Source organism: Lutra lutra, chromosome 9, assembly GCF_902655055.1.
Source record: "Lutra lutra chromosome 9, mLutLut1.2, whole genome shotgun sequence".
Taxonomy (NCBI): domain Eukaryota; kingdom Metazoa; phylum Chordata; class Mammalia; order Carnivora; family Mustelidae; genus Lutra; species Lutra lutra.
In genome coordinates, this window is record NC_062286.1 from 38,533,026 (window position 1) to 38,558,295 (window position 25,270).

The following is a 25,270-nucleotide window of genomic DNA, read 5'->3' on the forward strand; positions in this document are numbered from 1 at the left end:
TGATGGCATCCTCCGGGGTTTGTACAGCAAAAGAGAAGCCACTCTAGGTATTCCAAGTAGGAATTGCTTCCTGTAGGGAAGCAATGTCTAAATATCACTCTTCAAAGGCCTGGGGATATAGTAATAAGGGAAGCAGACACTAGAAACGGTGATTCATCAGTGATACCCCATAAGTCAGAGAATTTATACCATTGGAGATACAGGCTGCCTAGCCACGTGGTCCTCAGACCTAAGAGGGCCAGGGATGGAAGGGATGATGCCCTAACCTCAGCAGCCCCTCCCCAGGTGATTCTCCAGTCCCTCACTTATCACTCATCTGCCTGCAGGTACTGATTAAACGCATTGTTTTCTCCTCTTCTGACCTCCAGATCTAGGGTAAGGTGCCTCGTGAGCAACTCTCTAGGGAACCATAGAGGAAAGGAAGCTCAGGAAAATGTGCTTCCAGAAGTGACGGTGGTGATGGGGAGTTGACAGAAGTCAGCCTGGGATGGTCACTGTTTTTACATCTCTCAGAAGTTGGCCCATTAGGGGAAGGCCCCAGAATATGTTTGAATATGCTTCTAGCTATCAACATTAGGTCATAACAAGAAGATATTGTTAAGTGACTGAGGGAACAGATGGTTGAGGAAATTGTGTCATGTATATAGAAATAACCTGACAATGAAGGACTTTTGTGATTGAAAAAAAAAAAAAACAACTAAATGTGGGTGAAGCAGTGTTTTTTCTTAATATAAGAATACCTTGTTGCTTAAAGTTCTCTATAAATGGGAGCATCATCAACAACCCTGAAAGTCTGTGACAAATGCGAAATAGCTGTCTCCACTTGATACCTACTCACATGGCTCTCCATTTTCACAAGATGGCAGGAGAGCTGTGTAAGGTTTAAGATGCTCTGTTATAGAGCAATTTTACTTCCCATAAACTTGTCTTTCTTTAATTTTCTATTTTCGTTTAAGACATTTCTATTAAAAGCAACCTGTTAAATTAAAGCCACATCTCAAAAATCCCTCCAAATTTACTTTCTAATTCATACAAAATTAAATTACAAGCCTCTTTAGACTGTATACTTGGAAAATATAATTATTTGGAAACAACATGATCACATAACCTAAACAATAAATATAATAATGATTTGTAGAAATTTAAAAGTTACAAAGACCAAATTATATACAATTCTGTCAGAATAACTGGACTTGGATTTGCTTGTTTTGTGGTTTCTGTACCCTCCTACAGCTTGCCATGAGAATGATGTGTCATGGGAGTCACCACACTCTGTCTTGGCCCCAGATCAACCACAATCCGTAGGCTAGAGAACCATTCATCTCCCTGCAGAAGAACCACATAGATGAGCCCTGTGTGCATTATTCAAATTATTGTCAACATGAACATCCATGACTATAGACACAAATGCTTAGTATGAGAAGCCACTGAATTTTTGAATGGTTTGTTAAAATTGTGTGTAAAATCTGACTAGTACAATTTTTATACATCTCCACATAGAAATTGACAGGTTTTATTAAACACGATGGCATAAAAAGGAATACTTGGAAATCCATTCATAAGAAGATACAAAACAAAGAAATGTTTTTAAAAATATTTGATTTAAAAGTGTAAAATTTGCCCCACTGTAGAAACATCTAACTGAGATTACTTTGAGTAATAGTGACAAATTGTGTAGATCATTCAGACTTATTAAATGTGATTAAATCTAAAGTTCATTCATATATATTCATTCATATATATGTGAATGTATGTCCATATGCATATATATGTATAATATGCATACATGTAGATACAATTCTCACAATCAACTGACTAACACCTCCACCAGGCTGACACACGCAGAATCATCAGGTTATGTCCCTGCACTTGGTAAACTGATGCCCCAAGCAGCTCTGACCCTGCACTCTCTTCTACAGTGATTGTGGTTCGCTGAAAACCGCAGAAAATGTCTGTCATAGGTGACCGTTAGACATTCAAACAGTTACCCAGTTCCTGCTATTCTCACCTACAGAATCTCTTCTTGAACTGCAGAGTCATGGCTGTGGATGCCAAGCATAAAACCCAAGGGAGAGACACAACTTCTCACACAGAGCTAACAAGGACCCAGAACCCCTGATAGCAACTGTTTACACATCATGAGGAAGCCTCTATATGAGAAGGGGTCTTCTGAGCATCACAGGAAAAAGATAATGTAGAAGCAAACATTACAAAATGAAACATTATTGTTCTGTCCCATCCTCTTAGGAAGTGCTTCTTTAAGAAATTTCTTTATTGTTATGGAGTATGTATGTGTATCTATTCATCTGAATGTCTGTCTGTGTGTCTTTCTGGGAGAGAGAGAGAGAAGTATGACTGATACTCACCAAACTGTAACAAATGGTTACCACAAATGGCATCCTCACTTCGAGAAGCATAAATTCTGTCTTTGTCCCTATTCTCTTACCCAGGAATATGATTCTCTACTTGCGAGTGAGAGATTCGTTCCTACCCCTGTAGGTTTTTTACATTCATCTTCACATAGAGTATAATACAGGAGGACCCAGGATAAGTTTCATTCATTTTAAATCATTACTGAATTATTTTAAACCATTAACCTAAAAGGCCAAACCCCAGAGACTCCTGAACCATCTCCAGATCATCCTGGGAACCGGAGATCGCTGGCCAGTCAGCTGGTGTGGGAGTGGGACCTGTTTCCTCCTGGACATTAGCTGACAGGAATCCAAACAGGATGACCATTCACCACCCATAAATGGACCCTGGACATTCGTGTCTGTATCGTCAGGTTTCTGGAGCTTTCTCAGAAGGCAGGGCTATGGGCACTGTGTCCTGCCACAGATCCTGATTATCACAGGGAGGTCCTGCTTCCCACAAGGCAGTAGGGAATTTGTTTCTGTTAGTTTTTCTCCAAACACAGAAGACATTTTAAGTTACTGCTCTCCCAGGAGAGGGACCCGCACCCTGCCTTTTGCTCCTTCCACTCTGCCACACCCACCATGGGATTTGCATATTGTCCCCTGGGGAGGACCTTGCCTTGGAAGTCTGACATAAAGGTCAGCTCTGAGCTTGTGTTTACTTACTAGGACTCAACAGTTCAGCTTCTCAAAATGAGGTTCCCATCTCAGCTCCTGGGGCCACTGATGCTCATCCTCTAGAGGGTGATAATTTGCAGTTCTTTAGAAAAGGGGACCCATTTCAATCACAGGTCCCAAGAAGCTACTCAACAGACCTCCTGTTGGAGAAACTCCCTCTGCTGGGGGGCTTCATCTCAGTTTTCATGCAAGGATAAACTCATCTCTTCTCAGAAAAACTTCCATTTGGGCTCAGTCAGGACACAGGTCTGTTGTCCATCAACTTGGCCAAAGTGCTATGAGTTTGAGCTGTTTTGCTTGAGAAAATTTATAGATCAAGTTCTACAGAATGTATAACAGAATCACACTCCCCACCGACACACCCTGACCCCAGAATAATGGACTCACATAACCAAAGCAGCAAAAGCATCACCCCAAGGGACACAAATCACACCCTGGCTTCCAGTTTTATGGAATCCAATTAGACATCCCCTGGTAAAGAGACAAAAGTGCAATAAAACCCACCTGTATAAGTCCTTGCTCATTCAGGTGACAGTGGTCAAGATTAGTGAATCTAGAGTCCTTTTCCCCACCTGGACCTCATGGAGGTTCTTGTTACACTCCTTACAAACGCCGGTCATTTCTGTGTGGTGTGCCACGACCTGCTCAGTGGGGTCCATTTTACTGTAAAGGATACAACCTAGTTTGTAAACACGAAGGATACAAACACTCCTGTTTAGAATTAGGAATGCTCTTCCTTCAGTCTACGGGGAGTACAGGAAAACTTCAAAGCCTTTAGACAAGAAAGAAAGCTTACAAGATTTTAGATTTTCTACTTATTTTAAGGCAAGACATTATGAGATATGTAACTAAACAGAAAAGGAGACATGTAAAGTTTTCATGTAAAGTTTTGTAGGAAATAGTATAATTTTTGAAATTCAAGCATTCTTAGGAATACTTTGTAAAAAAAAAAAAGAAAGAAAAGAAAAGAAAACTTTAAACTGATACACAGTAAATAAACATGACAGATGTATAATTTCCAACCATATATCCACATACTGAGGTTTCACATATCGTAATGGGTAATGCGATTCTGATCCTTTTTTTTAGTTACTTGACACACAGTGTTAGCTAATGTAATTATTAATTTAACATCTGTAATGAATAGTTTTTCAAACTCGCCTTATGATTTGCAATACTGTCTTGTATTTTCCATTTGTTTTTGTCCTGATTTTTTTCTTTTTCACTGGCTTATCTTCCTGAATTCCCTCACTAGCAGGATTCGTTAGGATGCTGCCATTTTCAAGAGTAAGATCCAGGATTGCACTGGCTAGCACAGAAATCACAGAAAAGGACAAATAAAATGCTAGCTAGTCCACTGTGGGACAAGGGCTCTACTACTTCTACTTCTTCCATGGTTTGTCTTCAACACCCAAGTCTCCATGCTGAGATCAGGCTTTGCTTTTGATACCATTTTTACACTAACTCTGTTAGATTTTACACAAAATCTAACTCTTGGAGGATTTCCTAGAAGATATTCAGACTGAACTTTTCTGCTTATCATGCCTGAAATTTCAGTTATTTTTCAATTCAGTATGACTTTGGATTTAAATTACTGGAGATCCGATAGAAGTACAAACTCCATTCTTCTACACGATTTTGTTTGCAGAACAGTGACTTGAGTTGTGAGGTAATTTGAAGTTGACACAATTCTCACAAATGATTCGATATGACATAATGTCAACCTGACACGTGAAGAACCATCAGTATATGTCCCTTTTTTAGTGAAGGGTCTCACATATGTCATATGGTTTGTGTGCCACTAACTATCTGCTTACCTCTCTCTATCTCTGGGGACAGAGAGAGAAACATGACAGGATACCACCAGATTATAACAAATGGTTACCACAATCTTCATATGCACTAGCTGAAGCATAAAATTCTGTCTTCTTTCCAATCTCTTCTGCAAGACTATGAGTTCTCCTCCTGTAAGTGAGAGATTCCTTTCTACCTGTCAAGTTCTTCCTGCTTTCATCTTCTACTAGAGTAATATTCACAAAGCCCCAGGGTGAGTTTAATTCTTCATTAATCATTACTAAATTGTCTAAAACCATTAACCTGGAAACAGCAGATCCCAGAGACTCCTGAACCATCTCCAGTTCATCCTGGGATCAGGAGATCTCTGGTCAATCAGCTGGAGTGGGAGTGGGACCTGTTGTCTCCTGGACATTAGCTGACAGGAATCCAGGAGGATGGCTATTCACCTGCCAGACATGGACTCTGGACACTCATGCCTGTATCGTCAGGTTTCTGGAGCTTTCTCAGAAGGCAGGGCTATGGGCACTGTGTCCTGCCACAGATCCTGATTATCACAGGGAGGTCCTGCTTCCCACAAGCAGTAGGGAATTTGTTTCTGTTAGTTTTTCTCCAAACACAGAAGACATTTTAAGTTACTGCTCTACCAGGAGAGGGACCCGCACCCTGCCTTTTGCTCCTTCCACTCTGCCACACCCACCATGGGATTTGCATATTGTCCCCTGGGGAGGACCTTGCCTTGGAAGTCTGACATAAAGGTCAGCTCTGAGCTTGTGTTTACTTACTAGGACTCAACAGTTCAGCTTCTCACCAAAATGAGGTTCCCATCTCAGCTCCTGGGGCTTCTGATGCTCTGGGTCCCAGGTAAGAGCAGAGCCGGGAGGAGATGGGAGATTACAGTGAGGAGGGTGAGCTGTCTGGGTGCTGTTAGTCCCTATGTGTGTTCTCTCCAGGGGTGAGATTGCCCTCCAAAAAGGGGTATTAAATATTGAGGTCTGTGAAAATTATGAAGACGCTGCAAGGACCAAAGAACAGTGCTTTAGTGAGATGCTGAAGGAAAAAAATGTGGCCACTCTGTGCCCTGCAATTCTTGGGTTATCCATGGAATTCAGATATATTTAGAATAGGAATCTAATCACAAAATAATGATTTGGCCTAATATAATTGAAATTTAAAATCATAAAAATGGATTACACTGTTATTCCATAATCTGTACTTAACTCTCATTGTTTTAGGATCCAGTGGGGAGGTCGTGCTGACTCAGACCCCACTCTTCCTGTCCGTCACCCCGGGAGAGCCGGCCTCCATATCCTGCAGGGCCAGTCAGAGCCTCGTACACAGTAATGGAAACACCTATTTGAGTTGGTACCTGCAGAAGCCAGGCCAGTCCCCACAGCTCCTGATCTATAAAGTTTCCTACCGTTTCACTGGAGTCCCAGACAGGTTCAGTGGCAGCGGGTCAGGGACAGATTTCACCCTGAGAATCAGCAGGGTAGAGGCTGACGATGTAGGAGTTTATTACTGTTATCAAGATACACATTCTCCTCCCACAGTGGTTCAGGCCCGAACACAAACCTCTATGTTCAGCGGTCCCCACTGGGCACATGTGTTGCCTGAGGGGGGAGCAGGCACAGCAGAGGCTCTGAGCTGGTGTCAGAGGCAGGTGCTGGGGAGCTCAGGGCAGTAACATGCAGCTGAGTGCTCTGGACCGAGTCCCGACCCCTGGGTGCCAACAGCCTCAGTGGGGCACAACCAGTTCTGGAAGGAACATGATCAGCCTGCGGTCTGAGGGGTGAGCTGCCAGGGAGGGCTGCCCTGAACCTCACTCTGACCCTTCCAGCCTATATGCTTGGGTCAGGGACAGATACCCAGCCTGAGCATCAGAAACCTGAGCCATTCGTGGCACAATGAGAAGTTCCATACATTTTTGAGCTAACTAATTTTGAGATATTTTCAGCAGGATAATATTTGGTATCATTCACAAATTAGTATGTTTTCTATTTCCACTCTCTCACCTTCTTCCTTTCCCAGTTACACTAACTGCTCACGTACAGTGTTCCCTATGCAAAAAGAATATCCATTTTCATACAAAATACATAAGAAACATCATTCAAATAGGCTCCACTTTTAAACATAAAACTCCAAATCTTTAACCCTATACAAGAAAATACATAGCAGAATATATTGACATAGCAGTACGGGGTAGGAAGATCAGATCCAGGAAAGCATATCTGGTTTCCATTCCTAATTCTTCTTATCAAGAAAAGGGTCCTGAAAGCAGTAACTCTGAATCTCATCAATTATAGAGCTATTTGGGCACCATAAAATGAAGCCAAAACCCATAGTCTTGAGGCCCCCACACTAGGACCTTACCAGTACCTTACTAGAGTAACCCCAGGGAAGGAGGTTCAGCAGCACCGGGCACATGTCTACCCCACACATGGCACCTTGGCCTCTCAAGGCTGACCCCAGTGTTCTTGTCTCAACACATGGAGGGGCTTGATGCTCATAATAACCTGTCTTTGTCCATTAAGGTAGGTCAACTGTACAAAAATTATAGCGTTCAAAGCAACATAACAAGATATTCTGTGGCTTTGGGGTGGGAGGGGGTAAGAAGGAAATAAATCTCAACCACAGATAATTCCATAAAAAAATGGAGGAGAATTTGGGGATTGGGAAACAGTACTTAACTACAGTACTTCAGTTACTTAAAGTTGCTGTCCCTGGAAATTCTTCCCATTGGGGCCTCAAAGGGATCCTAAAAACTATCAAATTCATTCTCACCATTTCTCAGGATTCTCCCAGTCCTCGCCTTGTGTATCCCTTCATCTAGCTCTTCAACTGGATCCTTTCTCATATCCCTTAGTAAACTGCTAAACACAAGTAGGTGATTCTCTGAGTTTGGTGAGCTGCTTTAGGAACCTAATCACACCTGAGGAGGGAATCATGGAACCCTGTGTCTGCAGCTGGTCAATGACAGGGGCTCCTTCTCTGCACCCTTCACTCCCATTAGATGATGACACTCCTGATGGGCTAGATGTTCTCAAACTAGGGTCTCCATGCTACCCTGTAGAGCCACAGGCAGAGGCTCTGGAAGATGAAGTGTGGACATGAAACCACTGAGAGCAGACCCAGAGCCAGGAGGCTGTGCCCCTGAGAAAACTCCAACTTGAAAGTGCTTGGTGTCCTCTAAACAGCTGGTCAGGGACCACCACTTGGCTACTGTGCACTGGATCTTCTCCATCCCCGGGTGGTTCTTTGTGCCCACTGTCTGGGACAGTGGGGACACCTCCTCCACCATGTGCAAGGACAGCAGTCTCCTCCCTAAACATACACATAGGATGGATATAGACCCAGATTGGAGGTCTTCCCTTTAACAAAGATAAAGTCATTTTTCTTTCCTGTCACAAACTTTAAAAATTCCTTCAATAAAAATCCAAAGTCCCAGAGTGATGACAAAAATAATGTGATAGACTCTCTATACATTCCATAAAGAATGTATGTGAAAATAAAAATAAAAATAAAATAAAAGTGAAAGTGAGGGAATCCGAGGAGAAAGGAGGAACCACTATGAAAAGGCCTGTGCCTCTGGCAGGAGCATCATGCGTGCATGATGGTACAGCAGGAGAGGAAGCGATGATATCCTCGGGAAGGACCTAACATGTGTGTCCCCAGTCAGGTCTCTCTAGTGGGCAAGCACAGGGCTGCACCCCGCCAAGGAGCTAGCTTAGGCTTTTGTTCTACTGCATCCAAGATCCACTTCGCCTCTGCCTAATCCTGCCTTCTCTTTCCGGAGGTGGTGATGTCAGGAACATTCCCCAGCCAGTGTCGCACATGCTATAGTCAATGCGAGTCTGCTCTCTGGGGAACAAGGCCTGTGAACACTGACATCAGAGTGTAGCACAGACCACATGGTCAGAATAACCTGCACTGGCTGAAGCTGTCCATTTTCCAAAATGCACAGGGACAGAATGATGTCAGAAAGAGAGAATGTGGCAGTAGATAATTGAGGACATCTTATTAGTAATTAAGTCAATGTGCTAACCCTCAGAGTATTTTGTCTCTCTAACTGGCAAACTCTAGTTCAGGGTTGCTGAAGCCTAGTCACAGCTTCTGACTCAGTTCCTAGACCCAAGTCAGTTCCTACTCTCAAGCACATTGACTCAGGGGAAGGCCAGTTCTCAAAGGAAAGACCTTAAGGTTTCGCCATAGATGTATTGAGAAAATCTTGCTTCTTTATTTTCCCTAAGGGACTTGGGACTCAGAATGTGTCCTCTCTGCCCTGATGAGAGAGCTCTCTGTTAGAAGGACACATTGAGGAAAGCAGTGCTCTGGTGGAGGAGACAAGGGAGCAAACCTTCTACAGGGAAAAAGCAAACACACAACAAACAGTCCATCTCAAATTAAAGCAGCGGAAGAGTATTTGTTAACTGACAAGAAAGCTGTAGGAGTCCATGAGAACTCCTCAGAACAGAAGTTCCATCCCTCACAGGAGACACTTTGGGGTTGGGGATGCAAATTGCTACACAGAGTTAAGAGTTTATTAAAATGAGGGATTATGAGGTGGCCTGTGGTCAAAGGGAACTTCTGTCTCACTTTCCCCAATTAGAGTGTGGTGACTGGGGGCCCTGCCCAAGGATTAGCATCAGTACAATGTGAATAACCTTCACATCCGACATAAGACATTGCTCCCATTTCTTCAAAGGACTCACATGAATTTCGGTCCTACAAAAGTCCTCTAGTTATTTACTTCTTCCAAAAGAACAAAAAAGAGAAATGAGAATATTGGGAAGGAATTCAGATGATATATGGAGACCAGGGCTTTGAAATGTCTTGATCATTGAATCTCATAAGTGACCTGCTTCACAAGGTTCAGAAATAACTTAAAAAGTCAGAAGATCAATACATTCACATATATATGTGAGCTGTCTGGAGCCAAAATTATTCTCTGTGCGTTCATGCTCTAGTGGGTATTTGCAGTTATTTAGAAAAGGTGACCCATTTCAATTACAGGTCCCAAGAATCTACCCAACAGACCTCTTGTTGGAGACCCTCCCTCTGCTGTATGGCAGAGAGAACTTCCATTTGGGCTCAATCAGGACACAGGTCTGTTATCTCTCAACTTCAACAAAGCATTATAAGTTTCTGCTGTTTGGCTGAGAAAATGTATAGATTGAGTCCTACAGAATGTATAACAGCATCACACTCTCCACCCACACACCCTGACCCCAGAATAATGGACTCACATAAACAAAGTAGCAAGAGAATCGTCCCATGGGACACAAATGACATATTGGCTTCCAGTTTTATGAATTCCAAAGGGGTGTCCCCTGGCAAAGAGACAAAACTGCAACAAAACCCACCTGTGTAAGTCCTTGCTCCTTGAGGTGACATTGGTCAAGATTAGAGACTCCTAGAGTCCTGGACTCCACCTGGACCTCATGGGGGTTCTTCTTACAATCTTTACAGATGCCGATGATTTCTGTGTGGTGTGCAGTGACCAACGTTGATGAACTTGCTTTTATTGTCCAGGGTACAACAAAGTTCCTACATACGCAGGAGATAAAGACTCCTCTTAGGAAATAGGAACAGTCTTTCTTTAGTCTACAGGTAGCAGAGGAAAGTTTCAAAGCCTCCTCTGTCAAGAAAGAAGCTGTAGAAGGTTTTTGCATTTTTTAGGTATTTCAGGGCAAGAAATTATGAGATAAACAACCAAACACAGAAGGAGACTTTTAAAGTTTTCATGTTAAGTTTTGTAGGAAATATTTTTGAAGTTCAAGCATTTGTAGGAATAGATTGTATAGAAAATAGTTTCAAAACTGATACACAGTAAATAATCATGGTGGATGAATAATTTTCAGCCAAATTTCCACACACTGAGGTTTCACATATGGTGATGGGTAATGTGATTCTGACTTCCTTAGTATATTTGACACACAGTGTTAGATATTGTGATTCTTAATTTAGCATGTGTAATGAATAGTTTCCAAACTCATCTTAAGATTTATGATATTATCTTTTATTGTCCGTTTTGTTTTTTTCCTGACTTTATTCATTTCCACTGGTTTAACTTTCTGAATCATTCACCAGCAGGATTCATTAGGAGGGCCGGCATGTTCAAGAGTAAGATTCAGGATTGCTTGACTAGCACTCTAAGAAAAGATCAAGAGAGAAAACACGTGAAAGAGTAAACAACATGACAACTAGTAACATACAGGACGTGGGCTATTAGTCCTAGTTCTATCACAACCTGTCATCAGCACCCAAGTACCTCCATAGAGTTCAGGGTTTACTTAAAGTACCATTGTTACATAATTCTTCTAACTATGGTACAAAATCACACTCTAGGAGGATTTCCTAGAAGATATTCAGACCGAGATTTGTTGTGGAATCTTGCCTGGACTTGCATGTATTCAGTAACTCTTCAATTCAGTCTGACCTTGGATTTGAATTCCCTGAGATCTAACAGAACTACAAATTCTATTCCTTCAGTTTCTCCAGGATTTTATTTGCCAGACAGTGACTTGAGTTGTCAGGTAATTTGAGGTTGACACAACACTCACCAACACTTGACTAACAATTACATCAGGCTGACACACACAGAAACATCAGGTTATGTCCCAGCCTTAATGAAGGATGGTTGGCAAACTGATGCCCCAAGCAGCTTAGACAATGCATCCTGTTCCACAGTGAATGTGGTTCACCAAAGACCTCAGAAAATATCCATCATAGGTAAGGGTGACGCCAAATTATTAGAAGTTTTATCCCAGTCCTTGCTATTCTCACCTACAGAATCTCATTTTCAACTATAGACTCAGAGCTGTGGATGCTGAACATAAAATCAAGTGAGAGACAACAGCTCCTCACACAGAACTAACAAGGAACGAGACCCCCTAACAGAAATTGGTTACACATGATGAGGAAGCCTCTGTATGAGAAGGGGAAACATTATTTTCTGGGAAATGGGAAACATTGTTCATTCTGTCCATCCACTTAGACAATGTTGACTTAAGAAATCACTCCAGAGGAGGAGTCAAGATGGCGGAGAAGTAGCAGGCTGAGACTACTTCAGGTAGCGGGAGATCAGCTAAAGAGCCGATCTAAAGATTGCAAACACCTACAAATCCAATGGGAGATTGAAGAGAAGAAGAACAGCAATTCCAGAAACAGAAAATCAACCACTTTCTGCAAGGTAGGACTGGCGGAGAAGTGAATCCAAAGCGACGGGAAGATAGACCGCGGGGGGAGGGGCCGGCTCCCGGCGAGCGGCGGAGCAACAGAGCACAAAATCAGGACTTTTAAAAGTCTGTTCCGCTGAGGGACATCGCTCCAGAAGCTTAAGTGGGGTGAAGCCCAGGCGGGGTCAGCGCGGCCTCAGGTCCCACAGGGTCACAGAAGGATCAGGGGAGTCGGAGTGTCACAGAGCTTACAGGTATTAGAATGGGGAAGCCGGCTACAGAGACAGAGCCGAGGAGTGAGCTCTAAACTCCGGGTTACCTTGAACCGGACGCAGGCTCGGTCAGTTCGGAGGGCGGCCGGAAGCCAGGGTGGCGGGAGTCATTCGGCGCTGTTCTCAGAGAGCACACTGAGGAGTGGGTCCCCAGGCTCTCGGCTCCTCCGGTCCGGAGACCGGGAGGCCGCCATCTTCATCCCCACCCTCCGGAACACTATGGAAAGCGCTCAGGGAACAAAAGCTCCCGAAAGCAAACCCAGCAAACCCGAGCGGATTACTCAGCCCAGCCCGGGTAAGGGCGGTGCAACTCCGCCTGGGGCAAAGACGCTTGAGAATCACTACAACAGGCCCCTCCCCCAGAAGATCAACGAGAAACCCAGCCAGGACCAAGTTCACCTACCAAGGAGTGCAGTTTCAATACCAAGGAGAGCGGCAGAATTCCAGAGGAGAAGAAAGCAAAGCATGGAACTCATGGCTTTCTCCCCATGATTCTTTAGCCTTGCAGTTAATTTAATTTTTTTTTCTCTTTTTCAATTTTTTTTCTCTTCTTCTGCTAAATTTTTTAAACTTTTACCGTTTTCTTTTTTTAACGTTTTTTAAATAGTTTATCTAATATATATATATATATATATTTTTCCTTTTTATATTTTTTATCGGCTTTCTTTTTTTAATAGTTTTTTTTTCTTCTTCTGAACCCCTTTTTATCCCCTTTCTCTCCCTCATGATTTGGGATCTCTTCTGATTTGGCTAAAGCATATTTTCCTGGGGTTGTTGCCACCCTTTTAGTATTTTACTTGCTCCTTCATATACTCTTATCTGGACAAAATGACGAGGCAGAAAAATTCACAACAAAAAAAAGAACAAGAAGCAGTACCAAAGGCTAAGGACCTAATCAATACAGACATTGGTAATATGTCAGATATAGAATTCAGAATGATGATTCTCAAGGTTCTAGTCGGGCTTGAAAAAGGCATGGAAGATATTAAAGCAACCCTCTCGGGAGATATAAAAACCCTTTCTGGAGAAATAAAAGAACTAAAATCTAACCAAGTTGAAATCAAAAAAGCTATTAATGAGGTGCAATCAAAAATGGAGGCTCTCACTGCTAGGATAAATGAGGCAGAAGAAAGAATTAGCGATATAGAAGACCAAATGACAGAGAATAAAGAAGCTGAGCAAAAGAGGGACAAACAGCTACTGGACCACGAGGGGAGAATTCGAGAGATAAGTGACACCATAAGACGAAACAACATTAGAATAATTGGGATTCCAGAAGAAGAGGAAACGGAGAGGGGAGCAGAAGGTATATTGGAGAGAATTATTGGAGAGAATTTCCCCAATATGGCAAAGGGAACAAGCATCAAAATCCAGGAGGTTCAGAGAACCCCCCTCAAAATCAATAAGAATAGGTCCACACCCCGTCACCTAATAGTAAAATTGACAAGTCTTAGTGACAAAGAAAAGATCCTGAAAGCAGCCCGGGAAAAGAAGTCTGTAACGTACAATGGTAAAATATTAGATTGGCAGCAGACTTATCCACAGAGACCTGGCAGGCCAGAAAGAGCTGGCATGATATATTCAGAGTACTAAATGAGAAAAACATGCAGCCAAGAATACTATATCCAGCTAGGCTATCATTGAAAATAGAAGGAGAGATTAAAAGCTTCCAGGACAAACAAACACTGAAAGAATTTGCAAATACCAAACCAGCTCTACAGGAAATATTGAAAGGGGTCCTCTAAGCAAAGAGAGACCCTAAAAGTAGTAGATCAGAAAGAAACAGAGACAATATACAATAACAGTCACCTTACAGGCAATACAATGGCACTAAATTCATATCTCTCAATACTTACCCTGAATGTGAATGGGCTAAATGCCCCAATCAAAAGACACAGGGTATCAGAATGGATAAAAAAACAAAACCCATCTATATGTTGCCTACAAGAAACTCATCTTAAACCCAAAGACACCTCCAGGGTTAAAGTGAGGGGTGGAAAAGAATTTACCATGCTAATGGACATCAGAAGAATGAAGGAGTGGCAATCCTTATAGCAGATCAATTAGATTTTAAGCCAAAGACTATAATAAGAGATGAGGAAGGACACTATATCATACTCAAAGGAACTGTCCAACAAGAAGATCTAACAATTTTAAATATCTATGCCCCTAACGTGGGAGCAGCCAACTATATAAACCAATTAATAACAAAATCAAAGAAACACATCGACAAGGATACAATAATAGTAGGGGATTTTAACACTCCCCTCACTGAAATGGACAGATCATCCAAGCAAAAGATCAACAAGGAAATCAAGGCCTTAAATGACACACTGGACCAGATGGACATCACAGATATATTCAGAACATTTCATCCCAAAGCAACAGAATACACATTCTTCTCTAGTGCACATGGAACATTCTCCAGAATAGATCACATTCTTGGTCCTAAATCAAGTCTCAACCAGTATCAAAAGATTGGGATCATTCCCTGCATATTTTCAGACCACAATGCTCTAAAGCTAGAACTCAATCACAAGAGGAAATTTGGAAAGAACCCAAATACATGGAGACTAAACAGCATCCTTCTAAAGAATGAATGGGTCAACCAGGAAATTAAAGAAGAATTGAAAAAATTTATGGAAACAAATGATAATGAAAACACAACGGTTCAGAATCTGTGGGACACAACAAAGGCAGTCCTGAGAGGAAAATATATAGCGGTACAAGCCTTTCTCAAGAAACAAGAAAGGTCTCAGGTACACAACCTAACCCTACACCTAAAGGAGCTGGAGAAAGAACAAGAAAGAAACCCTAAGCCCAGCAGGAGAAGAGAAATCATAAAGATCAGAGCAGAAATCAATAGAATAGAAACCAAAAAAAAAAAAAACAATAGAACAAATCAACAAAACTAGGAGCTGATTCTTTGAAAGAATTAATAAGATTGATAAACCCTGGCCAGACTTATCAAAAAGAAAAGAGAAAGGACCCAAATAAATAAAATCATGAATGAAAGAGGAGAGATCACAACGAACACCAAAGAAATATAGACAATTATAAGAACATACGATGAGCAACTCTATGCCAACAAATTTGACAATCTGGAAGAAATGGATGCATTCCTAGAGACATATAAACTACCACAACTGAACCAGGAAGAAATAGAAAGCCTGAACAGACCCATAACCAGTAAGGAGATTGAAACAGTCATCAAAAATCTCGAAACAAACAAAAGCCCAGGGCCAGATGGCTTCCTGGGGCAATTCTACCAAACATTTAAAGAAGAACTAATTCCTATTCTCCTGAAACTGTTCCAAAAAATAGAAACGGAAGGGAAACTTCCAAACTCATTTTATGAGGCTAGCATCACCTTGATCCCAAAACCAGACAAAGATCCCACCAAAAAAGAGAACTACAGACAAATATCCTTGATGAACACAGATGCAAAAATTCTTGCCAAATACTAGCCAATAGGATTCAACAGTACATTAAGAGGATTATTCACCACGACCAAGTGGGATTTATTCCAGGGCTGCAAGGTTGGTTCAACATCCGCAAATCAATCAATGTGATACAATACATTAATAAAAGAAAGAACAAGAATCATATGATACTCTCCATAGATGCTGAAAAAGCATTTGACAAAGTACAGCATCCCTTCCTGATCAAAACTCTTCAAAGTGTAGGGATAGAGGGCACATACCTCAATATTATCAAAGCCATCTATGAAAAACCCACCGCAAATATCATTCTCAATGGAGAAAAACTGAAAGCTTTTCCGCTAAGGTCAGGAACATGGCAGGGATGTCCGTTATCACCCCTGCTATTCAACATAGTACTAGAAGTCCTAGCTTCAGCAATCAGACAACAAAAGGAAATTAAAGGCATCCAAATCGGCAAAGAAGAAGTCAAACTATCACTCTTCGCAGATGATATGATACTATATGTGGAAAACCCAAAAGACTCCACTCCAAAACTGCTAGATCTTGTACAGGAATTCAGTAAAGTGTCAGGATATAAAATCAATGCACAAAAATCAGTTGCATTTCTCTACACCAACAACAAGACAGAAGAAAGAGAAATTAAGGAGTCCATCATTTACAACTACACCCAAAACTATAAGATACCTAGGAATAAACCTAACCAAAGAGACTAAGAATCTATACTCAGAAAACTATAAAGTACTCATGAAAGAAATTGAGGAAGACACAAAGAAATGGAAAAATGTTCCATGCTCCTGGATTGGAAGAATAAATATTGTGAAAATGTCTATGCTACCTAAAGCAATCTACACATTTAATGCAATTCCTATCAAAGTACCATCCATTTTTTTCAAAGAAATGGAACAAATAATCCTAAAATTTATATGGAACCAGAAAAGACCTCGAATAGCTAAAGTGATATTGAAAAAGAAAGCCAAAGTTGGTGGCATCACAACTCCGGACTTCAAGCTCTATTACAAAGCTGTCATCATCAAGACAGCATGGTACTGGCACAAAAACAGACACATAGATCAATGGAACAGAATAGAGAGCCCAGAAATGGACCCTCAACTCTATGGTCAACTCATCTTCGACAAAGCAGGAAAGAATGTCCAATGGAACAAAGACAGCCTCTTCAATAAATGGTGTTGGGAAAATTGGACAGCCACATGCAGAAAAATGAAATTGGATCATTTCCTTACACCACACACGAAAATAGACTCAAAATGGATGAAGGATCTCAATGTGAGAAAGGAATCCATCAAAATCCTTGAGGAGAAAACAGGCAGCTACCTCTTCGACCTCAGCCGCAGCAACATCTTCCTAGGAACATCACCAAAGGCAAGGGAAGCAAGGGCAAAAATGAACTATTGGGATTTTATCAAGATCAAAAGCTTTTGCACAGCAAAGGAAACAGTTAAAAAAACCAAAAGACAACTGACAGAATGGGAGAAGATATTTGCAAATGACATATCAGATAAAGGGCTAGTGTCCAAAATCTATAAAGAACTTAGCAAACTCAACACCCAAAGAACAAATAATCCAATCAAGAAATGGGCAGAGGACATGAACAGACATTTCTGCAAAGAAGACATCCAGATGGCCAACAGACACATGAAAAAGTGCTCCATATCACTCGGCATCAGGGAAATACAAATCAAAACCACCATGAGATATCACCTCACACCAGTCAGAATGGCTAAAATTAACAAGTCAGGAAATGACAGATGCTGGCGAGGATGCGGAGAAAGGGGAACCCTCCTACACTGTTGGTGGGAATGCAAGCTGGTGCAACCACTCTGGAAAACAGCATGGAGGTTCCTCAAAATGTTGAAAATAGAACTACCCTATGACCCTGCAATTGCACTGCTGGGTATTTACCCTAAAGATACAAACGTAGTGATCTGAAGGGGCACGTGCACCCGAATGTTTATAGCAGCAATGTCTACAATAGCCAAACTATGGAAAGAACCTAGATGTCCATCAAAAGACGAATGGATAAAGAAGAGGTGGTATATATACACAATGGAATTCTATGCAGCCATCAAAAGAAATGAAATCTTGCCATTTGCGACGACGTGGATGGAACTAGAGGGTATCATGCTTAGCGAAATAAGTCAATCGGAGAAAGACAACTATCATATGATCTCCCTGATATGAGGGAGAGGAGATGCAACATGGGGAGTTAAGTGGGTAGGAGAAGAATAAATGTAACAAGATGGGATTGGGAGGGAGATAAACCATAAGTGACTCTTAATCTCACAAAACAAACTGAGGGTTGATGGGGGGAGGGGGTATGGGAGGGGGGGTGGGGTTATGGATATTGGGGAGGGTATTGCTATGGTGAGTGCTGTGAAGTGTGTAAACCTGGCGATTCACAAACCTGTACCCCTGGGGATAAAAATATATGTTTATTAAAAATAAAAAAAAAAAGAAATCACTCCAATTGATATGGTGTGTGTTTGAGTGTGTCTACCTTATCTAATATGCACCAAATGGTATATATGTGTCTATCATCTGTCTGTTTTGCCTACTATCCACCTACCCATCTATCAGTCTCTCTGGGGAGGGAGACAGAATTAGGACAGGATACACACCACATTGAAACAATCAGTTACGACAAACTTCATACACTGCCTGAAGCATATAATTCTGTCTTCTTTCATATTCTCTTCTGCAGGACTATGAGTTCTCCTTGTGTAAGTGAGAGATTCTTTTCTACCTGTCAAGTTTCTCTCACTTTCATCTTCTCAAAGATTAGATAATTCACGAGGTCCCAGGGTGAATTTAATTCATTAATAACTCATTAATAAATTGCCTAAACCATTAACCTGGAAACAGCAGATCCCAGAGACTCCTGATCTCTCTCCAGTTTATCCTGGAATCTGGAGATTGCTGGTCAATCAGTTGGAGTGGGATCTGTTTCCTCCTGGACATTAGCTGACAGGAATCCAGGCAGGATGGCCATTCACCTGCCAGAAATGGGCTCTGGACACCTGTGCCTGTATTATCAGGGTCTCTGAAGCTTTCTCAGAAGGCAGGTCTATGAGCACTGTGTCTTGCCACAGAACCTGATTATCCCAGGGAGATCCTGCTTCCCACACAGGCAGTAAGGAATTTGTCGTTAGTTTCCCTGCAAACACAGAAGACATTTTAAGTTACTGCTCTCCCAGGAGAGGGATCTGAGCCCTGCCTTTGGTTCTTTCCTCTCTGCCACACCCACCACGAGATTTGCATGGTGGAGGACCTGGGGAGGACTTTCCCTTGGAAGTCTGACATGAAGGTCAGCTCTGAGCTTGTGTTTACTTACTAGAACTCATCAGTTCACCTTCTCAAAATGAGGTTCCCTTCTCAGCTCCTGGGGCTGCTAATGCTCTGGGTCCAAGGTAAGAGCAGAGGGGGGAGAAGATGGGAGATTGGGGTGGGGAGGGTGAGCTGTCTGGGTGCTGTTAGTCCCTATGTGTGCTCTGTCCAGGGGTGAGATTGCCCTCCAAGAGGGGAATTTAATTTTGAAATCCGTGAAAATTATGAGAAATTAAAGGGAACAAAGAACAGTGTTTTAGTGAGATGCTGAAAAAAAAGAAGTTGTGGCCACTCTGTGCCCTGCAATTCTTGGGTTATCCATGGAAACTGGATATATTTACAGTAAGAATCCAATCACAAATATGATTTAGCCCAATGTAAATGAAATTTTAATTCATAATGATGACTCATAATGTTTCTCCATAACCTGTACTTATCTCTCATTGTTATAGGATCCAGTGCGGAGGTTGTGATGACACAGACCCCACTCTCACTGTCCATCACCCGCAAAGTTGGCCTCCTTCTCTTGCAGGGCCAGTCAGAGCCTCATACACAGTATGGAAACACCTATTTGAGTTGGTTCTGGCAGAAGCCAGGCCAGTCCCCACAGGGCCTGTTCTACAAGGTTTCCAACCGTTTCACTGGGGTCCCAGACAGGTTCAGTGGCAGCGGGTCAGGGACAAATTTCACACTGAGAATCAGCAGGCTAGATGCTGACGATGTGGGAGTTTATTACTATTATCAAGGTACACATGATCCTCCTACAGTGGTTCAGGCCCAAACACAAACCTCTCTGTCTGGTGGTCCCCACTGGGCATGTGTGTTGCCTGAGCGGGGAATAGGCACAGCAGAGGCTCTGAGCTGGCGTCAGAGGCAGGTGCTGGGGAACTCAGGGCAGTAACATGCGGCTGAGTGCTCTGGACCAAGTCCTGGCCCCTTGGCAACAACAGCCTCAGTGGGGCACAACCAGCTCCAGAAGGGACATGACCAGCCTGTGGGCTAAGCAATGAGCTGACAGGCAGAGCTGCCATGAAACTCAACCTGACCCTCCTGGCCTCTGTGCTTGGGTCAGGGACAATTACTCAGCCTGAGCATCAGAAACCTGAGGCATATCTGTGGCAACACAATTACATACATTTTTGAGCTAAGAAGTTTTGTGATATTTTCAGTAGGATAATATTTTATATCGTTCCGTTCATAATTTATTATTGCTTATTTTCCCACTCTCTGAATCTCTTCTTTCCCAGTTACACTGTCTTTGTGCTGTATTCTCTAGACAACATTCTATGCACATTAACCTCACAGGAAATATGGCTGAGAAGGATTAGAAAAACTTTTTCTTCAAGCTCCCGAACAGACTTGTAAACCCATAGCAGATATAAGCTCCTAATCCTGGAAAGACAATGTCCATATATACAATGAAATTTTACTCAGCCATAAAAAAGAATGAAATCTAGCCATTTGGCACAACAGGCATGGGCCAATAGGGTATTGTGAGGTGAAGTAAGTCCAGATGAAGGCAAACATCATATGATTTCATTTATATGTAGAACTATGTAGAAATCAGGTTCTAGATCGAGGTCCTGACTTTGCCATTCAAATTTTAATCCAGAGAAAAAAATCTCACGAAGGAGAAAACACTAGATCTCGGTCTATCCTTGTGCTGGAACCAATGTACATCATTTTTTTCCCAACATATTTTTAACATTAAAAAAAAAGACTTCTAGTACAAAACCAGGAGCAAAGAGCAGCCTGCTTTTGTCACTAGAAAACATTTTAAATTTGGAAAGAACAGCAAAACAGATTATAAGAGGGAGGCAAACAAAAAATATGGAAGACAGGAGAGATAAAGACTCACCACCTGGACACCTTCTCCCTCAACACTCGCACTCCAAACCACAGAGATACGCAGTAGCCTGCCTCTCTTCTAAAAGTGCCCTGAGTTTCTGTGTTTCCCTGGCAGCCTGTTCACAGACCTTCTGTTGCCCCCTTCTGCCTCTTCTAAACTTCTAAGCCTGCGTAGAAAGTAGAAGAACAGTGTTTGAAATCAAGATAGGTAGACTACACCACTCTAGGATCACTCCTTATTGCAGACAAACACCAGCCCCAAAGTCTCTCCTGGTTCCTGGAATATTTTAGCTCCCGCCTCCTAGAGCCTCTCACAGCCTGTCATAATTTCCGGTGGTTTCAGTGTATCCAGTATATGACCTTCCATTACCTGCTCTCTCAGTTGTTTGGCTGATCGTCCTCCAATTGTCTCTTACCCACCCAGTCTTGATCAGTCACTCTCATGGCCATGCCTTAGGTGCACCATCAGAAAATCATGACCAGATCTCCAACATTACAATGCTGAGCATCTCGGGGTGCCTGGGTGGCTCAGTCGGTTGAGCCACTGCCTTCAGCTCAGGCCATGATCCTGGGGTCCTGGGATGGAGCCCTGCTCAGTGGGGAGTCTGCTTCTCCTTCTCCTTTTACCACTCCCCTGCTCATGCCCTCAGGTGTTCTCCCTCCCTCTCTCTCTCAATAAATAAATAAATAAATGTTTTTTAAAAATGTTGAGTATCTCAGCCTTGACCCAATCTAAGAACTCTGCAGCTCAATCCACTGGGTATGCCACCGCCAATAATTTCTGGCTTTCATTACAGTAAGACCTGAAATCTATAGGAAAAATATATGTAGTGTTTCCATGGAAAATTTGGCATCTCTGTAATGTACTTTTCCAGGTTATTAGGGTCTAACCCTGGTCATTATCTTTGAGCTATCTTGCAACTCTTTATAAACTGTTGATAACTGATAGATGGATGATTCTGTACTGTCTGGTAGTGACTTAACTGATGTCTTAGCTCACCATGGAGAATCAGCTTGCCTCTCTCTGCAGATCATTCCTTTTGACTTTTCCTTTGACCCACTTACATCTTCCTAGTTCCCTCACAGCATGTGAGTAAAATAATTCAACACGTGTTCGTCATTACTATCTCTCAATGAGAGTCATAATTTTACTGTTTTCTGAAAATTAGCTTTTAGTAAATCTATTGACCTTCCTATATTTTCTTCTCTTTAATCCCTTCATAGTCTCATTTCCCTCCTTCCTCAGCTGAATTCCATGATCCTTCTTTATAACAACTCCCTATACAAAAGATCTTCCTCAGCCTTCTATTGTTTCATTTCATGTACAAAGCCCCAACCCTCCACCTGCCTGCTGGAGGAAAACACACAGCAATCCTGACTGCTCCAACTTTGATTCATGACCTCTCACCTCCTGAGGCCCTTCATCCTGCCCCATAGTCATACTTCACTTCCCTGGTCTCATCAGTCTTCACTCTTTCTCTTTCTTTCTTCAGGTTCTAACAGCTCCTCCTCCATCCTCACTTAAAGCCAAGTATGCCATTTCCTATTTCCTAGGTCAAGATGGTCAGCAACCTTCCCAACAGAAATGTGAAAGAGAGGAAAGAAATGTGAGCCTTTCCATATCAGGAATATCCATTAACCTTCCTGATTCAGCTAGCATTAAGCACATGAGCAAGCCAGCCAAGATCAAGCGTAGGCCCATATTAACAAAACTGCCCAGCCAACCAATAAACAAGACAGCCACAAACATGCTACCATTTTAAGCCACTGTATTTTGTGGGTGATTTATCACATGACACTAGTAACTAATACATCATCTGATTTTAAGTTTCTGCTCACTCTTACTTGGCAAGCTTTTATTCCCTTCCTTCCATTACTTTTCTTTATAGCCCCTCCAACAAAATGTAGTAAATGTTTACTGATGTCATTGATTATCGCCTGGCTTTCCCAGCTGGGGCGAAAGCAGATGTCTTTGCTCTGAACACAGAGGAAGCCCTCAGAAAACATACCTTGGGTGAGAGAAATGGAGCCCTTAATAGCAATCCTTGAAGTAGGTTTCTAATTATTAAGAGAAGCTCTTTTGTAGGTAAAGACATTTGGAGCACACTGAGCAGGTTTGCTTCAGTCTTTCCCGAAGCTAAACTGCATCAACCCATGTATTTCAGAAGGAGTTGAGGAAATAATACTAAGATGCTCAGAATGTCTCCGTTTTCACACAGAATTGGACATGCTCATGAAATGTTCTCCAAGGGACTCAAGTTATGGCACACTTAGAGCCGTAATTTCCTTCAGTCACAAGATTAGACCTGAATGCCCAAGGTACAACTTTAAAGAAAAAGGTGACAAAGGTGAAAAAAGGTGCTGAGGCACAGCATCCCATTTTCCTAAAGTGACAGGGTTGAAGAGTGAGGGAATCAGAGTGCCTGGGTGGCTCAGTCTGTTGAGTGTCTGACTCATGGTTTCGGCTCAGGTCATGATCTCAGGCATGTGAGATGGAGCAGGCGACAGGTTCCCCACTCAGCATGGTGTCTGGGTGAGTCTCACCATCTCCCTCAGCCACTACCCCCCAGCAATAAATAGATAGATAAAATCTTAAAAAAAAAAAAAAAAGAGAGAGAATTGCCTTTGTGAAAATGAGTAAGGCTGGGAGAAATGGAGAAGAGAGAAAAGGGAGGTAGGAAAGGAGCTAGAGCAGAAATGAATGTCCAGGACACTGCCCAGGAAGGCTGGGAAACAGGGCCCATGGAAGGAAAAAGCAAGAGGGACACTACCTTCCACATGGGAGATTCTGAATAGGAGAGCTCAAAGGTTTCATCCTGGGAAGGTTCAGAGCGGGGGGCGGGGGTGGTAGAGGGTGAAGAAAAGAGAATGAGGAAATAAAAGAGAAATGTCCCAGAGTCCAAGAGGAGCAGGAAGGGAGAACTGATCCACAGGGTGTAACGTTCATGGCCCTTTGTCAGAGGCTAAAGACAGAACTTCCTGACTCACTCCTGCTGTGGTACCCTGGGATACATGCAACTTCTTGGGGCACAAAAACTCCCAAGAGCATCCCTAAGACATCTTCACAGCATTTGTCTTCACTAACCTCCCACAAAAAGGGAAGCAAGAGGGATGCCTGGGTGGCTAAGTTGGTTAAATGGCTGCTTTCAGTTCAGGTCATGATCCCAGCATCTTGATGGAGTCCTGCCTTGAGCTCCCTGCTCAGTGGGGAGCCTTCTTCTCCCTCTGTCTCCTTCTTCCCTTGCTTGTGCTCTCTCTCTCTCTCTGGAAAATTAATAATAAAATCTTTTTAATAAAAGGGGTGGGGGATGCAGAAAAGTCAGCTCTCTTCATTTTTGCTGTGCCTTACAAGCCCTCCAAGGAGTATGTCAGGAGACGTGACTTCTCGGGCAGATAGGGGAACGCACATGTTCAGGGCTGAGTAAAGAGGAAGCAGTGGTGCAGCAAAGCCTCCCTAACCCGAGGCCCTGGGGAGCAGGTTTTTGTTCAAGGCTGAAGCACTGTGGATGGAGAGCTATAAACCTGCTGGCAGTAGTAGTTTCCCACATCTTCAGCCTGGAGGTTGCTGATGGTGAGGGTGAAGTCTGTCCCATACCCACTGCTGCTGAACCGCTCTGGGATGCCCGTGGCCCTGTTGGATGCACCATAGATGAGGAGCCTGGGAGCCTGCCCACGTTTCTGCTGGTACCAGGCTAAGTAGTACCTAACACTCTGACTGGCTCTGCAGTTCATGGTGACCCGTTGACCTGGAGACACAGCCAGGGAGCCTGGAGACTGAGTCATCGTGATGTCCCCATGGGCACCTGCAATCAGAAAATTGGTGTTACAGACACACTTTATGCCAGTCACACTGAAATATTTCATTACAAATGTGCTTCCTAATGGTACCACATGGCAGTACATCATTGGGTCTCTTTTGGAAAAAAACAGTGTTTCATTATATATCTTAAAAAGTTGTTTAAAATGACACTACTCCAGAAGAATTGTGGCACTTTCAGCTTCTCACCTGAGACCCACAGCAACAAGGCTAGTAGGACCTGCCTCTGTGATGCCATCTTGCTGCCCCTGCCTGCCTGACACAGCTCAGCTCATGTAGCAAAGGCCCCTTTTATACAGCCTGAGCCGCTGGTCTGGGCCTGGAGGGGCCTATGCAAAGCAGTCAGGGAGAGCAGAAGGAAATCTCATAAGTAGTGGCTTGTGAAAGTACCCAGTGGAAATGTAAGGAGCCAAAAATAACTCCAAATAGAGCTGTATGACAGAAGCACACAGAAGTCAACTAAGAAGCTCTGAGAACAGTTTAG

At 42.7% G+C, this 25,270-nt stretch overlaps 1 long non-coding RNA gene and 1 gene segment (V, D, J or C); one reads left to right on the forward strand and one right to left on the reverse strand.

The window, feature by feature from the left end:
* LOC125109330 (immunoglobulin kappa variable 2D-29-like) overlaps window positions 1-25,270 on the forward strand; it is a 664,016-nt gene that overhangs the window by 171,250 nt on the left and 467,496 nt on the right.
* On the reverse strand, window positions 10,174-25,017 carry LOC125109343 (uncharacterized). Its single transcript, XR_007130196.1, has 3 exons — window positions 24,976-25,017; window positions 24,673-24,772; window positions 10,174-10,183 (listed from the first exon to the last, which is right to left on the reverse strand). It is a non-coding gene; the product is annotated as an uncharacterized LOC125109343 (long non-coding RNA).